Raw genomic sequence first — 11211 nt, forward strand, 5'->3', positions numbered from 1 at the left:
AAGAAAGAAAGAAAGAAAGAAAGAAAGAAAGAAAGAAAGAAAGAAAGAAAGAAAGAAAGAAAGAAACTCAAGCTCTTTCCTTCCTGCCACCGCCATGCCATCCAGACTGAGGAAGACCTGGAAACTCCTGGGCCACGTGGGCCACGGCCACGGCCACATCGGAAAGCACCGCAAGCACCAGGCGGCCGCGGGAATGCTGCAGGCGTGCTTCACCACAGGTTCAACTCCGACAAACATCCAGGTTACTTCAGGAAAGTTGATATGAGGCATTACCACTTGAAGAGGAGCCAGAGCGTCTGCCCAACTGTCAACCTGGATAAATTGTGGACGTTGGTCAACGAGCAGACACGGGTCAATGCAGCAAAAACCAAGACTGGAGCTGCTCCCATCATTGATGTTATTCGATCAGGCTACTACAAAATTCTAGGCAAGGGAAAGCTCCCTAAACAGCCTGTCATCGTGAAGGCCAAATCCTTCAGCAGAAGAGCTGAAGAGAAGATTAAGAGTGATGGAGGTGCCTGTGTTCTGGTGGCTTAAAAGCCTCACTGGAGGTTAAATTTTAAAAAGAAAGGAAGGAAGGAAGGAAGGAAGGAAGGAAGGAAGGAAGGAAGGAAGGAAGGAAGGAAGGAAGGAATTCAAGAGTGAGAAAGTTGGGGAAGAAATATCCTTTTCATAGACCCCCAACACAGCTAAATACTCATTGACAACAGTTAACAATCCTCCACAGGTAAAAATCCACCATCTATTATTTACATAATAGATGTTTAATATGTTCACAAATAATATAAGCTGTCCCTATCCTACATAAAACCTAAAACATAGAATATTTCCTTTTTAAAGCAATTTTTACATTCATTTTATGTGTGTAAGTGTGTGCCTGAGTGTATGTATACATCACATGAGTGCCTGGACATGAGGGCATCAGAAGAGGGTGTCTGGATCTCCAGGGTTGGAGTTACAGGCAGCTGTGAGCTGCCACATGGCTGCTGGGAAATTATCCTGCCTCCTCTAGAAGCGCAGCAACTGCTTGCTCCTAACCACTGAGCCATATCTCCAGACCCTAGCTCCATTTTTATTTAGAGGAAAAATAAATACAGCTTATACTAAAATAGAAAACTTTGTTTACTTTGAGTTCATCTGTACCTGGGTTTTTAATCAATAAACTCTTGACATCTGAAAACAAGAGTTGGGAGTATTCTCTAGGAAAAGAATAGAGGTTAATTTCTCTAATTAAACACAGGGAGATAGCTTCTTGGAGAAAGACCTGGATTCCTATTTGTATGTCACATCCTGTGAGACACTAGGAACTTTAACAGCTTGGCTGACCCACCAGAAAGGTCTCTTAAAAACCCAACAGCTACTTAATTCATGATAACTAATCAAAAGACTTGTTTTCCTGTACTGTGAGGCTCTGGCGCTTGGTGACTTTGTGAACAGCTGGTATATTAACTACAATAAGCAAAATGAGGGATTCTTCCCAGGAATGACTCAAGCCCTCTCCAACAAGAGCGTCCATTCTGATGGGAATGTTCAATAATCACTCTAGAGAAGTGCTCTGAGGTGAGAGGCAGGAGGCGAAAGAGGAGAGATTATAAAAGAGAGCACAGAGAACTTTCGAGAATAAAAACTATGTTGAAATACTGATGGTGGCAATATTTGTTTTTAATTTTTTGGAGTGCATGTTTTAACTATGTGCTATGAATCATAGCTCTATAAAGTTGTATTTGTGTGCTTATATGTATGCATGTGTACACAGCGAGGGCATCATGCTAAACTATAGGGGATAGCACTTTTTGATGGGGAGACTGGAGTTTTACTGAATCTTTACCTACCCTGGAACTTAGAAGTGTCACAGCCTGATAGCAGTCAGGATACAGCAGCATTAAATGTCCCCGGACTGGAGAGAGAACGAGGAGGCAAGTGCCAGACTGCATATATTGAGTAGGTAAGAGCCAGGAATTTCTACTTAATAAATATAAGAATGTAATGAAAAACGATCAGGAAATTCAGGCAAAGATTATATTTTCAGAGTTTTCTTTGTTGTGTTTAATTATATAGATAATCTATATCTATGGCTTTTATGGCTCAAAAGTTCAAACCTATAGAAGCTCTCTCAGCATTCGTTAGTTATTGCTGCATGACCAGTAGCCACAAACTTAATGACTTAGAGCACCAATTGGGATTTTTGGTTTGTTTGTGTTTCCCATTTCCTATGAAGCAAGAGCTCAGGCTTGGCTTGGCAGAGTGATTTTCTATCAGGAGTCTCTTAGGAACTCATAGTCAAGATATAGGCTGGGACTACAAATACCTAAAGGCTTGTCTAGGAGAGAAGCCCAATGTATCATTTGTGACTAACATTAGAAGTCAAACTGTTGCCTGACAAATACAGAGGTGGGGGCTCACAGCCAACCATTGGGCTGAGCACAAGTTCCCCAATGGAGGAGCTAGAGAAAGAAGCTGAAAAGAGCTGAAGGGTGTGCAGCCACATAGGAGGAACAACAATATGAACCAACCAGGACCCCTAGAGCTCCCAGGGACTAAACCACCAACCAAAGAGTACACATGGTGGGACTCGTGGCTCCAGCTGCATATGTAGCAGAGGATGGCCTAGTCGGTCATCAATGGGAGGAGAGGCCCTTGGCCCTGTGAAGGTTCTATGCCCCAGTGTAGGGGAATACCAGAGCCAGGAAGCAGGAGTGTGTTGTGAGTTCTACATGCCCTTGAGAGCAAAGCTAGATAGAATAAAGAGTACAGGAAAAAGAGCCAGACCTGAGAAGGACACAGATGCACAATTGCTCAGTATGTCGTTATAGCCAACACATTTATCACAGTTCGGAATATTGCAGGGTGGAAATCTATTAATTCACATATTCTTCTGTACCACAGAGCCTAGCAACACAGGATATCACAGAGGATTGTGGCTTGTCTTCACAATCAAGTGACTGACCATACCTTGCAAACTCATGAGAGAGTACTGTAAACAGACATTTCTAACTCAAGGTATGAGCCTTGGTGAACAGGGAGAGGGGAAACGAGGAAAGGGGATAACATTTGAAATGTAAATAAAGAAAATATCTAATTAAAATAAAAGAAGTTAAACTGTTTTATTTCAATGATGTCTGGAGATTACACAAGTCAGCCCCATTTGACAAGGGTCAGGAGAACCATTAAGAATATCAATATCAGGCCAGGCATTACGTCTCATACCTGTAATTCCAGCATTCAAGAGTATAAAGCAGAAAGACTGTCATGAATTTGAGGGCAACATAGGCTGTATAGTGAGTTTCAGGCCAACCTGGGCAACAATGTGCTTCATGAATAATCTCAATACAAAATACTACTACTATCACTACTACTACTACTACTACTACTACTACTACTACTACTAATAATAATAATAATAATAATAATAATAATAATAATAATAATATGTATAAGATGGTGGCTATGCCAATTATCCTCATCTATTAACTGCATGTTGTACCCACGTGTAGAAACGCCACATTATACCACACACAGGATCAGGTTAAAGCAAAAATAGATTTTAAAACTAAAAATGGTTGCCAAGAGAGAGAGAGATGAGCATCCAGAGATAAGTCCCCTGACAGGTTAGCCAGTCCCAAGAGGGTAGCCCTAAATACACATGATAAGTGATTTCAGTAGGTTGTATTGATAAACTATATGATATATGTAACAATTAGAATTAAAGAACAAGAGGCCAAGAATGAATGATGGGAATACAGTGCTCACATGTGAAATAATAAAATAAATAAATAAATGAAAGTTAAAAGAAATGAAGGCTGGAGAGAGCTCAATGGTTAAGAACATTTGCTGCTCTTCCAGGAGACCTGACTTGTGTTTTCAGCGCTCACATCAGGTGGCTCAAAACCCGTGGGGGGACCCATGGACACCAAGATAAATGTGGTATGTACATACTCGGGCCACACACACTCACACACTGGGACACAAATAAACCTTAAAAAAAATAAAAATAAAATTGAGCCGTCCTAATGTATGTTGCGCCTGCCAGCAATTTCCTGTTAGAGTCTTGATTGAAACATTGTGTAGTCTCATAATGCGCCCCCCAGGATAGCTACAATATCGCACTGCTCTAAATTAGCATGTTTCAAAGCTCATAGAAATTCCAAGCAGGACTCCCAATTTCACAGAAGAGACACAGTGATTATCTCCCTGGTAAGTTCCAGGAAGCTGCTTGGTGCTTAGTGTATAAACTGCCTTTTAGTTTTTTTCAAACTACAATCTTAGCTGCAAAACATTCTTAATTACATGAACTTAAAGAAGTAAACTTCTGTAAGGCACAGAAAGTTCTAGAGCCAGGTGTGTAGTACGGTCTGTAGCCAGCACTTGGGGTGTGGAGGCAGGGAAGTAAGGAGTTTAATATCTTCATCTACTTAGCAAAGTCACAATCAACCTTGAAGTCTAAATCAAACTGGTCTCTCGGCTTCTCTCAGCCCTTCCATCCGCATTCTAGACTGGCTTCCAACAAGCACAGTGTCTGCTGAATTCTTAAGTATAATAATTGTTCTGTCCCCTATAAATGCAGCAGATAGTGAAATTAGCTATTTCTCCTAAAACTTCCAGTCTTCTTGCTGATTAATTACATTCCATATGCATGGGCAGGGTAACCATTATGTGTCATTGTCTAAGTCAGATGTCTAAGTGGAATGTCAATGAAGTATTTTCATGTTATCTGGCTGAGCTAGCCCACACCTTTAATCTTAGCACTGCAGAGGCAAAGGCAGGTGGATCTTTGAACTTTAGACAAGCCTGGTCTACATAGAGAGCTTCAGACTAAACAGAGCTATATAATAAGGCTCTGTCTCAAAACAGAACAAAATTTTGATCTTAGTACCTGTTCATTTTCTTACTTTATTTGGGACATAGGTTCTCACTATGTAGCCTGGGCTGCTTTAAACCTATGACTTTTTTTCTGACCCTACTTGGCAGAGATCTTGGGTGTATATGACCACATTCATCTCCTAGCCACACTCCCAAGCTTCATTGAGCCCTCCATGCCCAAGTTTCTGTTTGGTAGGCCATACCTCACAGTGTTCAAAATATTCAAAATTAAAACTGGGGACTTTAAAGATGTACTTTGTAAATCACATAGAACATTCTCCAAGTTCTTGACTGGGCCACAACCAAACTTTGACAAATTCAAAAGAACAAAACCACCCAAAGTATATTATTATTCATGCAAGGTGGAATGGCACCAGAAACCAGTCAAAGAAGGAAACTTGAGAAATCTTTTAAATGTGGAAATTAAAGTATTTCTGATAATCATGGAGTCAAAGAACTTTTATAATACTCATTTTTATTGTTATAATATTTTATAAATTTTAAAGAATATAACAAAAAAGATATTGTAGGTATTGAAAGGAAACAAAAATGTGATTTAATTCTATTTACTTAAAATATGTTTTTTAAATGTTAACAAATTCAGATAAATTGAAATCATGTAACTTTTCTCATCATAATGCAATAAAACTTAAAAAAAATTAAAAAAGAAGCAAAAAAGAACAAAGAAAAAGAAAGTAAAGACAAAAAAATTTTAAAAAAATGTTTCACAGAGAGAGAGAGAGAGAGAGAGAGAGAGAGAGAGAGAGAGAGAGAGAAAATGAAAAGAAAAAATGAGAAACCCTAACTCAAAACAAACAAAAGTCAGGAAACCATAAAAATGGAGACAGAAATTCAAAATGCAGAATTTTTTAAGTCAACAAAAGATTGTTGCTTGGAAAAATGAAAACAAAACAGAAAAGTCCAAGTAATTAAAATAAATTTAAAAAGAGATATTACTGTCAATCTCTCAGAATAAAAATGGGCTGTGAAGGAACACAGGAAAAGTTTCATTCTAAGAACTGAGACAGCCTAAGTTAAAAATAGGGAAGTCCTGAGAAAGACAGCAACTATAAAAACGACTCTAGAAGAAATAGAAACAACTAAAGAAACAGATGATGGTATCAAAAACTTCACCCCATGACAAAGCCATGACAGATGGCGTCCCCGGAAAACTCTGCCAAATGTTTTCTGAGGACAAAAAAGTAAAAACAAATCTTCAGAAACTCTTCCAACAAATAGAAAAGGAAAGAAACATCGCAAAGTCTGTGTTGTGAGTTCTACATGCCCTTGAGAGCAAAGCTAGATAGAATAAAGAGTACAGGAAAAAGAGTCAGACCTGAGAAGGACACAGACACACAACTGCTCAGTATGTCGTTACACACAACTGCTCAGTATGTCGTTATAGCCAACACATTTATCACAGTTCGGAATATTGCAGGGTGGAAATCTATTAATTCACATATTCTTCTGAACCTCAGAGCCTAGCAACACAGGATATCACAGAGGATTGTGGCTTGTCTTCATAATCAAGTGACTGACCATACCTTGCAAACTCATGAGAGAGTACTGTGAACAGACATTTCTAACTTAATAATAATAATAATAATAATAATAATAATATATTTCTAATGAATGTATATTAGTTTCAAATCATTATAAAGTAGAAAATACCATAAGTTCGCAATTAACTACATTGGTCCCCAAGTCATAAAAATTGTATATCATGACTAGGTGGAACTTATCCCTGGAATGTAAATATGGCTTTATATCTTGAAATCAATCAATATAATGTGGCATATCAATTTTTAAAAGAGTAAACTATACAACTATCTTAATACATAAAAATTACTTAAAATTTAATAACTTTCATAAAAATTTTATACTTTTCATAATGCAAAGTGCAAGAATGGATAGGAAACTTCTAAGCCTGATAAACAACATCTATGAAAAACCTAGAACTAATATCAAAGGCAGAGGTGAAAAGAGTTATAGCTCTTTTATAATATACTGAAGGCCTAGCGAGAGCAATTTAGACAGATTCAGAAAGAAAAGTATCTATCCAGATTGGAAGAAAAGAAAAAAACATCTTTTGGAGGGTTTTTTTTGGGGGGGGGGTTGTTTGTTTGGTTGGTTTGGTTTGGTTTGGTTTTGGGGGAGTTGGTTTTTTTTAATACATGGTTTCTCTGTGTATCCCTGACTGTCCTAGAACTCACTCTATAGACCAGGCTGGCCTCAAACTCATAGAAATCTGCCTGCCTCTGCCTCCTGTGCTTTATTTTTCTTGTTTACCTGCTTGCTTGTTTGAGACAGTCTCACTCAGTAGCCTGGGCTAGCTGAAAGTGGAAAGTCATCCTGTCCTCACCTCCTACAGTTCTGTGGTTGCACATGTGGATCCCCACACCTGTCAAATCTTACAAATAAAAATCCCAGAAGGATTTACTTTTTGTTTGTATTTTGCTTTTCGGGACAGGGTTCCTCTGTGTACCTTTGGTTGTTGTGCTAGAGAACCAACTTTAAATGAAAATGAAAACCATTAAAGTTAATGACTGCAGCCAGGTTTCAGCATACAAGATTATTCAGAGTATCAGTCACAGTTCCACCCACTAGCAATGAAAAAGCCAAATGAATATTACTTCACTTAGCAGCTTAAAAATAACCAGAATTATTTATTAAGTTAGAAATAAATTTTATGTAACAAAAACTACAAAACCTTTTTAAATTTTTTGTTTATTTTCTGTGTTTGGGTGTTTGGTCTACGTGTGTGTCTGTACATCACATGCGTTCAGTACCCTTAGAATTCAAAAGGGATGTCAGATCCTCTGCAACTGGAGCTATCCACAGGTGTGAGCCACTGTGAAATTATTTCTAGCTTCCATCAGCATCTGCATGCACACACACACACACACACAGAGAGAGAGAGAGAGAGAGAGAGAGAGAGAGAGAGAGAGAGAGAGAGAGAGAGAGAGAATTAAAAATAAAAACAAATTCTTTCAATAAATAAATGTAATGTTTAAAGATGAACTCAAGGGCTGGAAAGATGGCTCAGAGGTTAAGAGCACTGAGTGTTCTTCCAGAGGTCCTGAGTTCAATTCTCAGCAATCACATGATGTCTCATAACCATCTATAATGCCCTCTTCTGGTGTACAGGCGCACGTGTAGGCAGAACACTATATACATAGTAAATAAATAAATCCTAAAATTAAAAAAAGAGATAAACTTGAAAATCCAACTCCCACAACTGTCCGACTCTGATAAAATATCTTTATGTAATGTGTTCCAATTTATTGTAACTACATATTTGAGGGTATATGTGCATGTGAGTAGTGCCCACAGAGGCCAGAAGAGGGAGATAGATCCTACCTACAATTTCTTCTTTTTTTTTTTTTTAAATAGAGGTCAGGGGGCATGATTAAGTGGTAGAGCACTTCTTTAGTACGTGTGAAACACTGAAAAATATTTTTAAACTGTTGTCTTTATAAAATAACAAGGAACATACAAATGTTTAAGATAAAGAAATGCTTTCAATGGAGATGAGAGGGAGATGGAGAGATGGCGTGGTGGTTAAGAGCACTAGCAGCTCTTACAGAGACCTGAGTTCGAGTCCCAGAACAGACATCAGGCAGCTCACAACTTAACTGGCCATAACTTCAGCTCCAGGAGAGTTACCCCCTCTGTAGTCTCTGTGGGCACACTTCACACTGACAAACAGATACATGCACACTAAATCCTTAAAAAGAAAAGAAACAGCTAAAATTTAACATTAAGACCTCAGCAAAACATTACCACCACCCTAAAAAAAAAAACCATATTAACTGATAAATTAACTGTGAATTAATTTCTGAGTGGTTAACTAATAACTTTATTATCTTCATTTTCTTTGCTCTGTAATTTTTTTATCACTTTTCTATGATAATCAAGCATCAATAGAAAGATAAAAAGGAAAGGGGGATAACTTTTGAAATGAAAAAAAGAAAATATCTAATAAAATTTTAAAAAAACAAGCAAAAAAGTAAAATAAAATGAAAAGGAAAGTGTAAACATGACTGTGTTATGTTAAATCACATTAATGGCATTTTGTTACAAATGAATTCAGTCTCTCAGCCTTTTACTGTCACTGTGCAGTTTTACACAAAGGCCCTCCCAGGCTATTCTGCCTAAGATCGTCGCGTGGAGAGCCCTTTACAAACTCTCACTGCAGCAGAAAACCATGGGTCTGACACCTCCACACCATGTTTCGTTTGACTCTATTTTGTGAGTAGCTTATTCCTTATTATCCATTCATAAACTGGTAACACTGTAGAGAAAAAAAATCCTGAATCAAAATATAACTGTCTCATAAGACACTGCAGAGCTTTGCAGATAGCTAGAAATCTTTTTGGCTGTATTTTGGTTTGGTTTGGAGGTAGGGTCCCAAGTAACTCAGGCTGGGAAAACGCCTTACTTAGCCAAGGATGACCTTGAACCCGACACCCTTGCTTGCATCACCCAAGTGCTGGGATGATGGGCATGCACTACCATACCCAGCCAGGAGGTGGTGGTCTTTTTTTTTTATTCGTTTTAAAACTGAGCATGGTAATGCATGATTTTGATCCCAGCACTCAAGAAAGCAAACAGGTGAATGTCTGTGGGTTTGTCCTTGTAGTGAGTTACAGCTCAGCCAGGGCGATTTAAGGAGACCCTGCCTCAAGCCAAAAAAATGAAAATGCATTCTAATCGGAATTAGACTGCAAACATTATCATTGAGGTGCAACTGTGAGGTGGATATAAACAGTAATTGTGTGTACTATGAAAGAACAGGGTGGAGAGAGGGAAACCATAGCAGTTTGTAAGATTGAAGTACCCTGTGAGGTTGAACAATGTTGTTTTCCGAAGACACCAGTTATTTAATGAAGATCCCAGCGCCAGGCCCAGTTTGCCTTCCGACAACTACTGGTCAATGATGGCCCAGAGGGCACCCAGAACCACACAAACTAGTGTTGTGACATCACAGACACACACACACACACACACACACACACACACACACACACGAACACACACACACTAGTGCTACTGCTCTTGGTTGCCTGCTCCAACTTTAGGCTATAGAGAGTGTAGATCCTGTGGATGCAGACTCCACTCCTTTTGGGTACAGAACATTCAGAAAGCAATCCTGCACTAACCAGGGAAGTCCCTACCTGCTAACTAGCTTTCCTGGTGCTGGAAGGTGGTACCCAGGATGTTGGATGATAATGCGCATCGGTGGCCTGACACAACACTGGACCCTGTGGGCCAGAATGGACAGGTTGTCAAGACTGCTTATACGTTAACAACCACTCTCTTGATTAGAGGCCTGCTCCCCTAGGAGGGAATTCATAACTGGTGTTATAAACATGAACAAAATGCAGGCCTAGGGAAGTCATAGACCCTAGGGAAGAAGTTATTGGTGTTATTTTGCTAAATGGTCTCATCACAAACTGCATCCTAAAAAATATATTATTAGATCCATAGATGTCTGCTGCTCTCAGCCTTGGTCAGAGAGGGTTGTAGTAAATAACAGACTCGTAACTCTCAGTGTTGAAAACAAGAGACTGTGGGCATTCATCTAAAGATGGAACATTTACAATAATACTCACCCCTCCAAGGCTCAGAAAATACCCCCAGAAAAGAGCCCATAGAGAAGATAAAAACCAGAGGATGGAGGAAAATGCTGGCCTCTGGACATACCATTGCTATCACACACATGAATGTGTGTGGTCAGCTGCATGAATCAACCCCATTAATAATTCCAGCATGTTGGGGATTGGATTCCTGATGCCCCACCCCCTAGCTAAGGAGCTAGCAGCAATTGACAGCTGCTGAGGGGGGAACAGACATTTTTCTCTGGGGAGGTGGCCCTTGGTAGGTGGCCCATGCCCCAGGGCATAGACCCACATCCATGAGCATATCAGTTACACTAACTGAACTCAGGAGAAAGAAAGAACATAGCCAGGCAGTGGCATGCACCTTTAATCTCTGCTCTCTGGAAGCAGAGGCAGGTGGATCTCTGTTAGTTTCAGGACAGCTTGATCTACAGAGCCAGTTCCAAGACAGGCAAGGCCTCACAGAGAAACCCTGTCTGAAGAAGAGAGAGAGGGGGGGGGGGGAGACAGAATATAAAGTTGGAGGGTATATATTGTGGGGTACAGGAAGAGTATGGGGGGAAGGTAAATAAGACCAAGATACATTGTACAAAAATAAATTTTTTCAAAAAATAAAAGAGAAAATTAAAAATTTTCTATTTAAAATTGTAAAAGCTGAACAGCATCTGAAGAACAACATAATATTCTCCCTCCCTCCCTCCCTCTCTTCCTCCCTCCCTCCCTCCCTCTC

The 11211-nt window shown here is 39.3% G+C and overlaps 1 protein-coding gene and 1 pseudogene across 31 annotated transcripts in view; one reads left to right on the forward strand and one right to left on the reverse strand.

Moving 5' to 3' along the window:
• Positions 1-11211, reverse strand: part of Ank2 (ankyrin 2) — a 576750-nt gene that overhangs the window by 435229 nt on the left and 130310 nt on the right. The gene's annotated exons all lie outside the window — the stretch shown is intronic.
• On the forward strand, positions 29-537 carry LOC116093753 (annotated as a pseudogene).

Source organism: Mastomys coucha, unplaced genomic scaffold (genome assembly GCF_008632895.1).
Source record: "Mastomys coucha isolate ucsf_1 unplaced genomic scaffold, UCSF_Mcou_1 pScaffold16, whole genome shotgun sequence".
Classification (NCBI taxonomy): Eukaryota; Metazoa; Chordata; class Mammalia; order Rodentia; family Muridae; genus Mastomys; species Mastomys coucha.